The sequence below is a fragment of the Capra hircus genome, chromosome 19 (genome assembly GCF_001704415.2).
Source record: "Capra hircus breed San Clemente chromosome 19, ASM170441v1, whole genome shotgun sequence".
Taxonomy (NCBI): domain Eukaryota; kingdom Metazoa; phylum Chordata; class Mammalia; order Artiodactyla; family Bovidae; genus Capra; species Capra hircus.
In genome coordinates this window covers 15,209,911-15,224,866 of record NC_030826.1, presented here as the reverse complement: position 1 = coordinate 15,224,866, position 14,956 = coordinate 15,209,911, and the positions used below count along the sequence as shown (strand labels likewise).

Here is a 14,956-nt window from a genome sequence, read left to right as displayed (position 1 = left end):
AGGCTAGAGTGGGTCCAGCCTCTAAGGAGGATCTAAACAGAGTCGGCTGTCCATCTCATGCCCTGCAAACACAGGCACCCCTGGAGTGAGGCTGGTCTCAGGGGCCACAGGCAAACTGGAAAAAAAAAAAACAGAGACTGGGGTTCTATTCCTGCCCTATCTCACCAGTTGGGCAATGGGGTCAAGTTGCTTGAATTGCTTGGGCTTCCCTGGTGGCTCAGATGGTAAAGTATCTGCCTGCAATGCAGGAGACCCAGGTTCAATCCCTGGGTTGGGAAGACCCCCTGGAGAAGGAAATGGCTACCCCACTCCAGTGTTCTTGCCTGGAGAATCCCATGGACAGAGGAGCCTGGCGGGCTACAGTCTGTGGGGTCACAAAGAGTTGAACACGACTGAGCAACTAACACTTTCACTTTCTGAACCTTAGTGTTCTCATTTCATCTGTAAAATGGGGATAGTTTCACTCAGCTCATAGGGTAGTGGGGGAATTAAACGAGATCATCTATGTCAAAGGTCTGATCACCAAGGAGCCCAGGTCACTAACTCAGTCCTGTCACTCGGGGAGGGAGCTGTTTGCCCTCCCACACTTTGCCTCCACGCCCTGCCCTCCACCTGCTCCATTCCTCCCCCTCTGCTCTGCTTGATCACAAAGCCCAACAACAAGGACAGCGATGATTACAGTGAGCAGGGCCAGGCTTTCCTTAGGCATGTGTCTCACTTGAGCCTCACAGCAGTGTTCACCCGGGTGTATTCAGTGAAGAAGCAGAGATGTTGAGACACCTGCCCCAGATCACACAGCAGCGAGGCTGGAGCTGGGCTCACCTATGGACCGAGGCCTGCCTGATCCAAAGTCTGGGCTCTTAACTGCTTCCCTCCACTTCCTTTCCTGTTGTAGAAAGAATATGGCCCAGAGTTCCAGGTCCTAGCTTCAGCCCTGCCCCTAGCAAACCTGTGACTTGGGAAGTCACTCTCCTCCCAAGCCGCAGTTTTTGGATCCTTAACAAGGTGGGGAGAGATCTTTACGGGCCGTCTGGCTCTGATGTTCTTTGACTCTAATGAGTTGGGGAGTAAAGGGGAGGTTTGGTTCTCCACTCCAAAGGTGATGACTCTGTCAGAGAAATGACAGCCAGGCCAGGGGACACCCGCCCGGCAGCCTCATTACCTCTTCCAAGGACAGGCTGGCGCCTCGCCGCTCTGGTCCTGAGCTGCTTGGCCACGGCCCTGTGACAGAAACCAGCCCCCGCCTAAGTGCGGCGGACGGGGCTCTCTGATCTGGCTTTGGATGTAAATCTCTTGCACGCGCTCGCGCTCTCTTTCCCACTCGCTTCTGCTCCCCAGAGTTTCTGTGATCAAAGTGCCTTTACCGTAAGTCTCCCAGGGCTGGCACTGCCTGGGAGGAGGAGAGAGACAGTCTGACAGTCTCCAGCTGTGGAGAGAGATCCCAGAGAGAGCTCCCAGACTCTGCCTGCCACTCAGGCTGACTGCGGAAGGCTGGGGAGACTGGGGACCCGCAAGAAGGAGCTGCCAGTAGGTGGGAACAACAACAGGTGAGGACTAGGGGTTCGGGGTCCCTTTAAAATGAAGACCATGCCCCGCCAGCTGATCTCCGATGGTGAACCAGAAAGCGATTGGTGTGGTCCCCAAGAAGCATCTCAGCCTGGCCAAGTGATGCAGAAAGAGGAAGGACCTCAGCTCTATCCTGCCCCCACTATTACCAACCTCCCTGACCCCCGTTTTTCATTAATCCAACTGGGACAGTAGAACGTAGCTACTTCCTTGACTGGCTGTGATGACGACAAAGCACTCGCAAAGGGTTTAAGGTGTGGGCGGAGCAAGGGTGCAGCCAGTAGCCATCCTCATCCTTACTGTCCCCTTGTCGAGGCCTAAGCTCCTAATGTCTAAAAGGGGTTTAAAAGGTTCCCCTGTTACGGTGGAAAAAAAAGTTAAATAGCAAGGGTAATGCACATGGTGCTTCATAAGTGCAGCCCCCCTCCCCGCCCCTCCCAGTCTTGGTTTCTTTTTTTTTTTTCTTTTTTATTTACTTTTGGCTACTCTGGGTCTTCATTGCTGTGCAGGGGCTTTCTCTAGTTGCGGTGAGCGGGTGCTACCCTTCATTGCGGGCTCAGTAGTTGTGGCTCATGGGCTTTGTTGCCCCTCGGGCATGTGGAATCCTCCTGCGCCAGGGATCAGATCAGTGTCCCCTGCATTGGCAGGTGGATTCCCAACCACTGGACCAGCACGGAAGTCCCTGAGTCTCAGCTGCTGCATCTGAGAAAGAGCTGATGACTCTGACGCCCCGGACAGCCAGGGGCAGAGATGGCAGGTAGCATACGTGGCAAATGCCTGGCACTTAGGAAGCAGCCTCAATACACACGAGCCTCCTGTCCCACCCTCCCCCACGCCCCTCCCTCCTGGACTTCTACGTCTGGGCCATCATAGGATTTACTGTTGGTGGTGTCCAGCCACTCAGGGCCACCGCGGAGCGCAGCAGGCATGAGGGAACTGGGTAGCGCCATCCTTCTCAGCCACCAAGCGTTATGACTGCACAGGGACCAAGCTGGTCAGGGCCTTTCTGTCCTGGCTAAGTGGCTGCTGGCCCATCGGCTGCAGAGTGGAGGAATTCCAGCCAGGAGAAAGAGCCGTAGATCTCCTGCTGCACATGGTGGCTGCGGCAGGAGCTGCTCAGTGTCATGCGTGGGGCCCACTCCCAGCAGATAAGCAGGCCCATATATCTCCGTCAGAGGCTCCCGCTCAAGGGCAGAGCCATAAATCCTGGGGTGGGAGCCAGCAAACAAGCAGGCCTGCCCCTCCTTGGTGAGCATCCCTCCTCCCAGGGCCCGGCCGCTCTGCACGTGGCGGGCCCGGGGACAGGGAGGTACTACATCTGACCCATCAGGAGCCCCAGGAGAGGGGCCACTCTCCCTCTCCCACTGACTCAGACAACTGCCTCTCTCTCACCTGCCCCTGAAGCCAGGAGTTTAATTCTCCCCCTGCATCGGGATCTCTCGCTTCTTGGAATAGTTCTGTGGCTGCCTGCCTGCCTTCTCTAGCTCGTCAACCCTTCCCAGCCCAGGAGAGGAGGGAGGCAGGGGCGGGGGAGGGCGGCGGTGGGAAGAAGGAGAATCCCAAGGGAGAGGGGAGCAGGGCTGGAAGCCCAGAGTTACAGACTCCTTCTGCCTAGATGTTCCTGTCTGTACAATGGGTCTCCACTGTTTACATTTTTACTTATTTATTTATTCTGCTGTGTTGGGTCTCTGTTCCCATATGCAGGTCTCTAGTTGTGGTGTGCAGTCCTCTCATTGCCACAGCTTCTTTTGTTAGGGAGCACAGGCTCTGGGAGCAAGGGTTCAGTAGTTGTGGTGCAGAGGCTTAGTTGCTCCAAGGCACGTGGGATCCTCCGGTACCAGGGATGGAATCCACGTCCCCTGCATTGAAAGGCAGATTCTTAACCTTTGGACCACAAGAGAAGCCCCTCTCCATTCATTTTTTTCAACAGGTATTTACGTGTAAGGCCTTGTTCTGAATGCTCTGCCTAGCCATCATGAAGACAAGACTGTGTGCTGAGCAAGCTTGCCTTCTGGTGAACGTTCCTGGTAAACGTTGCTTACCAGAAACGTTGAGGTAAACGCGTGGAAAAGCTATATTATTTCAGATAACAATGGCTCTGAAGCAAATGGAAAGGGTGGGACTGGGATGAGAACACCACTTCAGGGAAAGGTTTCAGGGAAGTCTTGGGGCTGAGGTCTTAGTGATAGGAGGAGAAGCCCAGTCAGGACATAAAGGAAAAGCATGGCAGGCAGAGGGAACAGCAATGCGAGGTCCTGAGACGGAAGGAGCTTAGCATGTCAGGCAAAAAGGAAGCCAGTCTGCTGTGTCTGGGATGTGGGGGTGGTGTGGTGTGAAATGCAGAGAAGGAAGCAGAGGACGGACCACACAGGGCTTTGCAGGCTGTAGGCGGCAGGGTTAGGAGTGTGGATTTTACCTGGAATAGGAGCCATGGGGAGATTCTGAGTTGGGGAGGGCCATGATCTGATTACCTCTGGTACAGATCTGCAGAGAATCAGCTGACGGGGACAGGAGTGGAAGAGCTCGGTGTGGAAGGAGGCCCCATATTAGGTATGAAGACTTGATCCAAATGAGTTTAGCGAGGAGGCAGGGAGAATGTAGTTTTGAAAAGGCATACTCAGCAAAGATGAGCCAAGAACCACCGCCACTCCCGCCCTGCCAGGGAGTAGCTAGACCAACTTTTTCATGGTCTGTTTACAATTAAACAAAATTTGTTGAGCACCTTCTCTGTACCAGGCAGTGGGGAATCAAATAAGAATAAGCTGTTATTTAGGGACAAATTATTTCAGGCCAAGAAGCCTCTGGGCAGCCCTACCCAGAGAAATCAGGGAGGGCTTCCCAGGAGAGGCAGCTGTCTGCCAGCATTTCCGGGTGCGGGCGGGGTAAGAAGGCACAGAAGGGAAACCCCAGACAGTTAGACCCGAGGCCTGGGCTGGAGTCCACTCTGCCAGGCACTTTCAAACACCAGCCCACGTGGAGAGGCCCATGTGGAGAACTGCGGTTTCTCTGGTGACAACCAGCTTCACCCAACAGGCAGATTCCAGTCAGCAGCCTTGGAGTTTCCAGCTGAGGCCCCAGACGTCTCGGAGCGGAGAAAAGTCATCCCCGCTGGGTCGTGACCCAACTGCTGATCCGCAGAATCCACGACGTAATAAATGGGTGTTTTACTCCACTACACATTGGCATAATTCGTTACACAGGCAAGAGTAACTGGAACAGCTCCCCACTGTCTGCCCTTGTTACGGAGCCCAAGTTCTTGACAGCACATGCTGAGACCTCCAGGACTGGCCCCACCTACTTCCAGGCTCAGGTCTCCCCTTCTATTCCTTTGCCTCTGAAACACCTTGAGTTCTGGAACAGGGCACCCTGCGCTCCGCTCCCCGACCCCCTCCCCGTCTCTCACAGGCTCTCCGTCTAGTCCAGTGCCCGCGTTCCTCCTCAAGTACACGGGCTAACTCCACCTCCAAGTCCCACCTGGGCCCCACTTCCTGCGGAAGTCCTTGATGCCGGAAATCCCTGGGATACCCTCCACCCCCGGCCCGGCGATATCACTCACTGCTCAGTCAGTACCTGCCCGCATTCCCTCCCTGGGCCTGACCCAGTACACACCAGGCATTTCCTGAGCCCCTCCTGTGTGCCCGGCTGGGTGCAGAGAACACCCATCGGCTTCTAAGACACGCTAAGTCTGGAGAGGGCTGCCAAGAAAGGAAGAAGCCGGTAGGAGGACAGTCAGCAGGACAGCTGCCACCCAGGGAGTCTTCCTGGAGGAAGTGGTACTGTAGCTGGGTCCTGATGATGGAGAGGGAAAGGGGGCAGTTAGGGAGACAAAAGGAACTGCCTAAGTAAAGTTTAAGGCAGTCCCGCCCAACAGGCTGGTGCAGGGACCACACACTGAGGAACACCAATTTCAGAGGCAAGACCGGGACCGGGAAACGGCTCAGCACCAGGGCATCTCGATGAGGAAAAGCTGACTTCACAGGGGAGAAGCCCGCCTGTATGCCAGCATACAGTCCCTGAGAAAGTGCAGAGGGCAGCTGTGGGAGCAGAGAATGGAGAGAGGCACGGGGGCGGGAGCTAGAGTCTAAGGGACAGAGTAACCAGACAGAGGGCCCTTCCCAGAGGCCGCAGCGCCCCAGGCAAGGCAGAGCTCCCCTCGGTCTACGAAGGCCCGTGGCGTCCGGGCTTGTAGTGGGCTGGGTGAGCTCTGTGGCTCCCAGGCTGGTGCAGTAGCTCCCATCCCTTTGAGATGTTGATGGAGCTGTGGACCCTCCCTCTGAAATGTCCCTGTGCATCCGCCTTGACACACTGACCTGTCCCAAGATCCCAGAATCATACCCCAGCTAAATACTAAGCCGCCCCTTAGGCAATGGGCTCTTCACTTAGCTCTTGCCACGAGTGTCACGGGGGCTGCTGGCGTCTCGGATGGGACACCCCGAATCCAGGGCCACTAAATCAGGTGAGGTGGAGGGAGAGGCACCCGAAGAAAGGTCTGCAGGTACGTGGGGCAGCAGGGGAAGGGGAGCTTTTTCAGAGTTTGCCTGAAGGCAGGGCGGAAGCCTGGTGGAGGAGTAAAGGATTCCTGGGGATTCAAGCTGTGGGGGGAAGGGAAGAGGGGCCAGTAAGGCTGATACAGGCCAAGGGAGGGCAGGGGACATGGGGGTCCCGAGGAGAGCGCTCGGTGCCTATCAGAGAAGAACTCAGGTGCCTCTTGCCTCAGTTTCCCTGACTGTGAAATGGGAAGATGCTCCTCCCATCCTTGCTTTCTCCCCTGTGGGACCCAGTGAGGAGTACTGAGATAAAGCCCACCATGTGCCCCAGGCCCTCGGAGAGGAGCACTGGATTGATGCTCATATACATACAGAGTCAGCTGAACTGCAGGGGAAGCGGGTCTCGGTGAGGCATCCAGCCTTCCAGGGAGAGAGATAACGGGCGAGAGTGATAACGCTGGCAAAGGAGGCTAGAGAGCGTCTGGAGGGCTTTCGGAGATAGGAGCGGAGAAAAGGTTGCTAATATGGGTGGGGGCAAGGGGAGCGGAGCTGCTCCTGATGCCTCAGTAGGGCCTTTGAGCTCAAATCAGGCCTTCCTCAGGGAGAGGCGTATAGGGATGTGAAAAGCAGAGGGAAGAAGCTGAGACAAGGTGATAAGTGACAAGTTGGGCATCTCTAACTGGTTCCTGCCCTCTGAAGACTTCGGAAGCAGAGGTGTGGGGTAGGTGAGAGGCCGCATTTGGGTATCAGACAGACCCAGTCTCACCCCACTCTTGCTTACTTCATGACCCTGCTCAGCCCCTCGTCCCTTCTGAAGCTCAGAGAAAAGAAGGCCCCCCCACCACGGGGGTGGTTGGGACACGCTGCTGCTGCTGCTGCTGCTGCTGCTAAGTCGCTTCAGTCGAGTCCAGCTCTGTGCGACCACATAGATGGCAGGCCACCAGGCTCCGCCGTCCCTGGGATTCTCCAGGCAAGAACACTGGAGTGGGTTGCCATTTCCTTCTCCAGTGCAGGAAAGTACAAACTGAAAGTGAAGTCACTGAGTCGTGTCCAACTCTCAGCGACCCCATGGACTGCAGCCCACTAGGCTCCTCCGTCCATGGGATTTTCCAAGCAAGAGTACTGGAGTGGGGTGCCATTGCCTTCTCCGTGGGACATGCTGGCACCCATCTATTCCCAGCCAGCGTGGCTCTGTGCCTCTTACAGATGAGAGCAGAGATCAGAGGCCATGTGCAACCCCACAAGGGTACGGAGGAGGAAACCAAGGCATCGAGAAAACAGAAAGACCATCTGACTCCAGAGCCCGTGTTACTGCTCCCAGCTGCTAGTTATTCCGGGGTCCAGAGTGGATCACGGGTCAGAAGAGCAAAACTGGATGGTCGAAACATGAGGAGGGGGGGTCCCTCCTCACAGGCAGATCAGGGCTCTTGGAGTACGCAGCCATTGTGGGGGTGCAGAGGGCATCGTAGATACAAATAGAGGGATGCTAAGAGTACATAAGAGGCTCTCACCCGTTCATAACAGGAGTAATCTATGAGGAACCCACTGGGTGCCAGGCATTTGACTGATGAGAGGTAGCTCACTGAACCCACACAACTCTATGAAAAGGACTCATTATCCCTTGTGCAAGGCACTCAGGTTAAGTAAGTTGCCTCTGGTCACCCAGCTAGGAACTGGCAAGTCAGAGTTTGAACAACGGTGTGTCTGCCTCCCGGCACCTGCTTTCCCTTGGCCTGCACTGCCTGTAGACAGCGTGGCCTACAGCGCTTACGCAGGACCCTGCCCAGATCTAGAGTGGATGAGGTTTAGGTCCAGGGCGGGGGGAGACCACAGGAGGAGTATTGCCCTGAGGAACTGATCTCCAGAGCCAGAGGAAGAGAGCAGGAGTCAGCACCCCTCTGGTCTCAAGAAACAAACCCTTATTGCACCTTAGGGAGGTCTCTCCCAGCAAGGGGCTGGCCTCTGGCCCTGGAGGACTGTCTGCTGGCCTGCCAGTTAACCATCAAGCATCGCTGGGTCTCTGGCTTCGCCCTGCCCAGGAGCGCCTGGCAGCATTGGCTTTGCTTCATATATTAATTTTTCAATCTGATAAAAGCTGTTTGTCTCTCTGCTTCTCTGCCCTGCTGGAGGGAGGCACATCCTGAATCCTGACCCTTGGGGGAACAAATGCTGTTTAAAAACTTATCAGCCTTCAAATGAGGCTCAGGGCCCAGGGCAGGAGCTTGTCACCTGGCTCTGAGCCCCAGGCTGTGTGTCAGCAGCCCCAGCCTTCACGAGCAGAGGGTCGAGATGAGTATCAGGTAGCTGACATCACTTAGTTGTCTCCTGACATCCCCCATCGCCCCATGGCTCAGCGGTCCCGAAGATCTGCCCATTCTCACCCTGGTCCACTGCCGCTTCTAGGGATGCTGGCATCTCTGAGATGCAAACCTGCCACCTGCCTCCATCACCGTGGGGCTTCACTCACACACACATTTGTTCCTTGGCTCACTCAACACCTACTGTGCGCTAGGATCTACTGAGAGCCAGCACCCATGCTAGACGTTGCATATGAGCATAAAAGATGTAGTTTCTGTTTTTGATGGGCTCACAGTAGGCACACTGTGGGAGTCAGCAGACTTGTGACTGAACCATTTCAAAAAGATGTGAAGGTTAGGACACAGTCAGCCCAGTGGTCTAGGGAGGTGTCGGAAGGTGTGCCCGAGCAGGGAGCTATGAGTTCAGTCTCAAAGGATGGATAAAAATGAGACACTTGAATTCCACCCTCCCTATTTTCCACTTGTTGAAATTCTACTTAACCAGCAAAGTCCAGCTTCAGAATCCCTCTCTGATCGCTTTAACCCAAACCGGTCCCAATCTGACCTGTATGTTCTCCACTTCTCCACGACACATGCTGCTACTCTCTTTAGAGCTCAGGAAAGGATGCTTGCAAGGCCCTTGCCTATGGCCATACTCACTGCATCACACTGCTCAGGGCTGCCATTCCCAGAAAGGTAGGTGAAAACAGCAGCCCCAGGAGTTCTGCAGTGCACAGCCTGCCCAACAGGACATGGGAGCCCTGCGGCTGTGAGTGAATTTCCTTCTCAGCGTCAGCTCCGCCATCAGCCCCACAGCAGAATATCAGATTAACCCTCATTTTTGCCACTCTGTTGCCCACCCACCTCTCTGTTCGTTCCACACTACCCAACAGGCTCTTCTGCTTCCTTCCTTTTCACCTTACCTCACCTTCCAGTGGTCTGTGCTGGTTACGGCTAACCATGTTTAAACTGATAATTGCAACAGTTCTGCCCAATCCATGTTTTCAGGATTCTCTTCCAAGCGTGATTTCAAGAAATCTATTGATTCTTGAAATCAGGGAGTGTCAGCACATGTGTGTGGACTCTAAGTGGAGAAGAGGAGCAACACCATTGATTATCCACTGCGTGCCAGCCACCGTGCTAGCTGCTTCACGTAATCAGACACAGGTTATTTTAAGGGAAGAGAGAACACTATTTCTGCTTCAGTGCTGGAGACTGAATGAGAGCGAGCAAGGCTGAAGGCATTCATGAATGCACATGTTGATTACATATATGTATTAATATCCGTGCCTACTAAACACATCACACTCTATCTTCTCCCTCCAGCAAACTCCCTCTTGGAGTGTCCTTCGGTCTACCCCAGTGATGGATGCATGAGTGGACTGAACAAGACAAATGCGGGTTTGAGCCAGTCAATTAACCTCTCTTGACCTCAGTGTGGATGCTATAACGGGAAGCCCCCGAAGGCTGCCCGTCCCACATGTTTCACAGGGTGCCTGTCACACCGTAAGCAACACGTCTTAGCAACTCGTATCATCATTTAGATCCCAGCTTCTCTCCTGGTTGGACTTTCCACATCAGCTCAGTGTGCACATGAGCAGGGCAGTGTGTGAGACGGCAGGAGCAGCAGCAGCTCTGATGGCACACGCATCCTCTTGGATCCTGGCAACCTGGCCGGCAGGAGTCAGCCCAGTGCCCACTACCCTGGTCAGCCCAGTGCCCACTACCCTGGAAGGTCCTAGCTGGGCCTCTGGTTCTGCCATGTCCACTTTTCACAGAGCCGCTCCAGCACCAAGGGAGGAGAAATAAGCCAGAAGCGCTTACACAGCTCCCACTAGGTGCCAAGAGGGTGAACGGACGAATGTTTTCTAAACAGTTCAAGGCGATCAGGTGAAATTCCCTAAATAAATACAATTCCCTAATGGATTCACAGCTGCAAGGGAGATGTCATTCAACTGACTATTTAACAAAGCTGTTTAAAGAGGGAGACTGCGAGGATCATGTTTTATGTATTAGCTGTGAAAAATTCTCTTTAAAATTTGTCTCAGTCATCTGAATACAGGAGTTCCGATAAAGCGCCAAGTTTTATGATGTATGTTTTACAAGCATTTGCCCGCACTCACATCCTTCTCTGCTTTTCCCCTCCCCCAGCCCCAGCCCTGGCCAAGCCCTCCAGAGATACATTTAATCCTCTCCCATCCCCAAAATGTTCTAAAGCAAATATGCAGTATCATTTTTCATGTGTGCGTTAATAATTCAAGCTTCACACCAAGTTTTCAAACTGAATTGGCTTCCTAGGCCGATGTGGAAATGTCTGGGTCAAATACACTTTAAAGAAAAATTCCTTTAATTAGTTTCTTTTGAACACAACACAAAGGCCTAGCTTGATAGCAGGGCAATTTATTGCCAACTTGACACAGCGTCCATGTTTATCAGTTAAATGATTCTGTTGCATTAGAAATAGGACATCTCGGCTTCGAAGGACCTTGCAGTCTTGTAAATTTGCTATTCTTCTCTTGCCTGCTTCCTAGGAGGCTCCGGGCTTTGTTCTCTCTGGTTTGAAGGCAGAGAGCAGCCTAGCCAGGAGACCAGAGTAGTTTGGCCAAAGTTGAAGCAGAGTCAGAACTCACATTTCCTGTGTCAGCTGGGTCTGTTGTGTTATCACTCCGGCCTGAGTTTTCTCATCTCCTAAATGGGAATAAAGACGACACATCCCTGGCAGGGTCAATGTGGAGACATAGCGAGATCACGAAGGTCAAGTGCAGTGTTCTGCATGAAGCCAAGGCTCAATAGACTAGTGAAGATGATGACAATCTTCCCTATTAGTCTCCTCCCAAGGTGTCCTCTCTCCATTTCAGAAGGTCTTGCATTAAAACCCCTCCAAGGCCTTTCCCATGATACGGAAGGACTCTATCTTCTTAAAGGCATAGACAAGCCTCCTACAGCTCTGTCCTCTGGCCCGGTGCTTCTCAACTGCTAATATGCACTCCAGTCTCCTGAAGATCTTGCGAAATGCGAATTCTCATTTTCAGTAGATACGGGCTAGGGCCTGAGATTCTGCTTTCCTAACAGGCTCCCAGGCAATGCTGATGCTGCTGGTCCATGGACCATGCTTTAAATAGCAAAGGGTAGTCCACAGGGTAACCATTTATTTGCAGAAAATTTACATGGAGAAGAGAACAGAGGAATGAGAGGTAGCTGGTATTTTCCCTCTTCTTTCTCCCTTCCTGCCTACTATCTCTCTCTCTTTTTGGCCATTTGGGTTGCTTTGAGGTCAGGCCTTCCCAGGCTGGGCCTCTGTTGTTCAAAGACCCGGGACATGAGAAGTGCCTGAGCCAGGGCAATCGGTCACTCTGTCCAGGTCTCCTTCCTTCATCTTCAACAAGAACTGAAGACATATTCTGTGCCAGATGCTGTACACAGAGAGAAGGCCAAAGAAACAAAAACCTCTCCTCTAACCCTGAGCGTTTCCCCATTGAAAGGGGTCTTGATGGCTGAAAGGCTCTGGGTCGTATCTTTACATTGCCGTCTTTCAGAAACTTGGGACCAATACAGAGGTAAAAACCATTGCCGAGGTCATAGTGATTGTTGTTTCCATAGCCACTGTGTTCACCTGATCAGCAGGTCAGGGGGTTGCAGCCTGTTTCCAGGAACTGTGATGGGCCGGGGAAGAGAAGAGTCATGAAGACACTGGCCCAGACAGTACTGTCTGGGGGCTAAGCACACACGGGACCAGCAGGCCAAGGGCTCCAGCCCAGTTCCCCCACTCGGTGAGCCTGGACCTCCCGGAGCCCACTTCCTCATCTGTGACAGGGTCATAAGAGTACTTCCCGCCCCCCCCGGGGATGTGGGGAAAGGTGAGAGACACCAGCGGCGCCCAGCGCAGGAGGCCCTTGTCTCTCCATGTCTGTGCATCCCCAACCCCATCCATGTGAGCGGGCTGGGGATTTAGTCTGCAAGTGACAGGTTGAACGGCATTGAATCATAAGGGGTTGGTTCTTTTGTTTATTTCCCATCGCAAGCTTGTCTGCTCAATAATTCAATTCAACAAGCCCTGGTTAAGCCTTCCCTCATTCTAAGGGCTGTACTGGACACCGGAGGGGATAGAAAAATAAATATAAATAAGACTCTGTTCCTGCTCTCAAGGAACTTCCTGTCTTGGCAGTGAGGACGCCAGACACCCACACAGAGCCCTACTCCCAGGGGGACGATGCCAGCCATCAGAAACACACACACACACAGCTGTCACGAGTGCAAGGAATCAGCTGTGGGTTTTGTGAAGCCTAAAACTCAATTCTATTTGCTTTAGAAAAGAGTTGCATTTTCTCCCAGTTTTATTAAGGAAGAAAGCAAAAGCAAAGATTCTGAGTGGTGTCTGATTAAAAGAGCATTTAAAGATACCTGCGCATTTACTCATCACATATGTATGAATAACTTAGATGTCAGGTAAAATTGAGATGGATGCTGTAGGCAAGTCACCCAAATTACCCAGACTTTTGGTAACCATTGTAATTTCAAATATTCCATATCCTGTTGTCTCTTCTCGATACATGACTTCTTGCCAGGTACCCTGATTGGGAGCTGGGAAAATGTGGTGTAATAATAATGCATAGTCAAGGGTTTCCCAGGTGGTACTAGTGGTAAAGAACCTACCTGGCAATGCAGGAGACATGAGACACGAGACACGGGTTCGATCCCTGGATTGGGAAGATCCCACAGAGGAGGGCACGGTAACCCACTCTAATATTCTTGCCTGGAGAATCCCAGGAGAGGAGCCTGGGGGGCCACAGGCCATAGGGTCACAACGAGTCAGACACGACTAAAATGACTTAGCACACACACATGCGATGCATAGTCAAGCTGCCCAGCCACCTTGGTTTGGAGCACTTAGCAGTGTTGTAAAACCAACTGCTTACCAGTATTTTCCTGGTCTTGGCTCCTGGAAGGCGGAGCCTGTTTTTTAGGGACTGGGATACAGTGGTTGCTTTTTCAATTGAGAAACGATTAAATAACCAAAGGCGGCTTGCATCTTGCAATGTGAAATGACTGACTTAAGGGAGACCGGTAAGAAGGTGGGTAGGTGAGGAGAAGGGGTTAAAGAGAATGCAAGAGAAATAGATCCCTTCCACCTGGAAGGAACTGTTCCTTGGAAGAAGTGGGAGTCGTGTCAGTTTATTATGATGATAATAAAGCCTGACTTACTCTGGCAAGTTCCCAAACCTCTGCCTTTCTCCTCCACCCCAATGCCTCCCCTGGTTAATGATTAACACGATCGTGATAGCAAAGCTGTGCTGTGAGAGTCCGGGGCAGCCAGCACTGCTAGAGACAAAAAGACATTTAGAAACACCAGCAGATCTCAAACTGCTCAGAGCTTGGGATGCTGGGAGATTTTTATAGCAAGGGGGCCAGCCTTGGGCTCTGGAAGCCCAGTTGCAAACTCAGCATTGTGCCCTCCATGACTCTGAGCAAGTCACAACCCACTCTTCCTTTCTGAGCCTTAGTTTCCCCATCTGTGAAATGGGCAGCTGAGACATGTTCAGTGAGTTTCAAACTCTGCTTCCTGCCATTGGGTCCCTCCAGAAAGACTGAAGCAGGGAGGAGGCCAGCTCCACCCTCACTGCGGTCAGGACAGCTCAGCTTTCATCTGTAGATAGACTAGACCTCTGCGTAAGCCTTCCCTTTGAAGAAAGGGTTTTGAGGTTAGAAATAAACTGAGAACTACTGGACTGGACATCCTCTGAGGTTTCTTTCAGTTTTGATGTTCTACTTCCCGTCCTTGATCTGTTTCTTAAGGTTCTCCTGCAAGGTAGGCGCAACACTGGCCAGTAAGGATGGACAGGTGAGCAAGCCCACCTTGTACCCAAGGACACCAGTCTCAGGGTGGGAAAATGCAGCCTGCATGACAGCCCCCTGAAGAGCAGCAGTCCTGATGGCCCTCACATGACCCAGGCAAGATGGTATCCAAACCTGGGAGGTGATACACCAGAACGACTCTTCCAAAAGTGAGGCTAAACATGCGACAAGGAGAAGCTGAGGAGCCAAAATGTGGAAATGCCTTGACCTCCATCTCTTATCCCCCTGGGTCCAGCCCTGCACGCTTAAGGACACAGGGACATCAGATGCCACAGCCACACTCTACCTGAGTTCTTATTAAGTCCGTATAATCCTGTAATCTGAGCCTTCTTACTCCCCTCGTACAGATGAGAAAACCAAGGCTCAGAACAGTGAAGGGATACACTCAAGTTCAAAGCTGAGTCTACCCCCTCTTCCCTACTGCTTTCCACACTCTAGAGTCCAGGCCTTCCACAGCCTTGACTAAAGACCATCCAGGACTCCCCTGGTGGTCGAGTGGTTCGACCCCTAGTCCAGGAAGATTCCACGCCCTTTAGAACCACTAAGCCTATGCACCGTATCTCCTGAGCGTGCCCTCGAGCCTGCACTCTGCAACAGAAGTCACTGCAGTGAGAAGCCCACGCACCGCAACCAGAGAGTAACCCCCGCTCACAGCTAGAGGAAGCCCACATGCAGCAACAAGGACCCAGTGCAACCAAAAATAAGTGGACAATTGGATAAACAATTTTAAAGAATCATCTGTCCCTCCTTGGC

General features: G+C 52.8%; 1 non-coding gene across 1 annotated transcript; it reads left to right on the top strand.

Annotated features, from left to right (window-relative positions):
* TRNAC-GCA lies at positions 207–278 on the top strand. The gene has a single exon. It is a non-coding gene; the product is annotated as a tRNA-Cys (tRNA).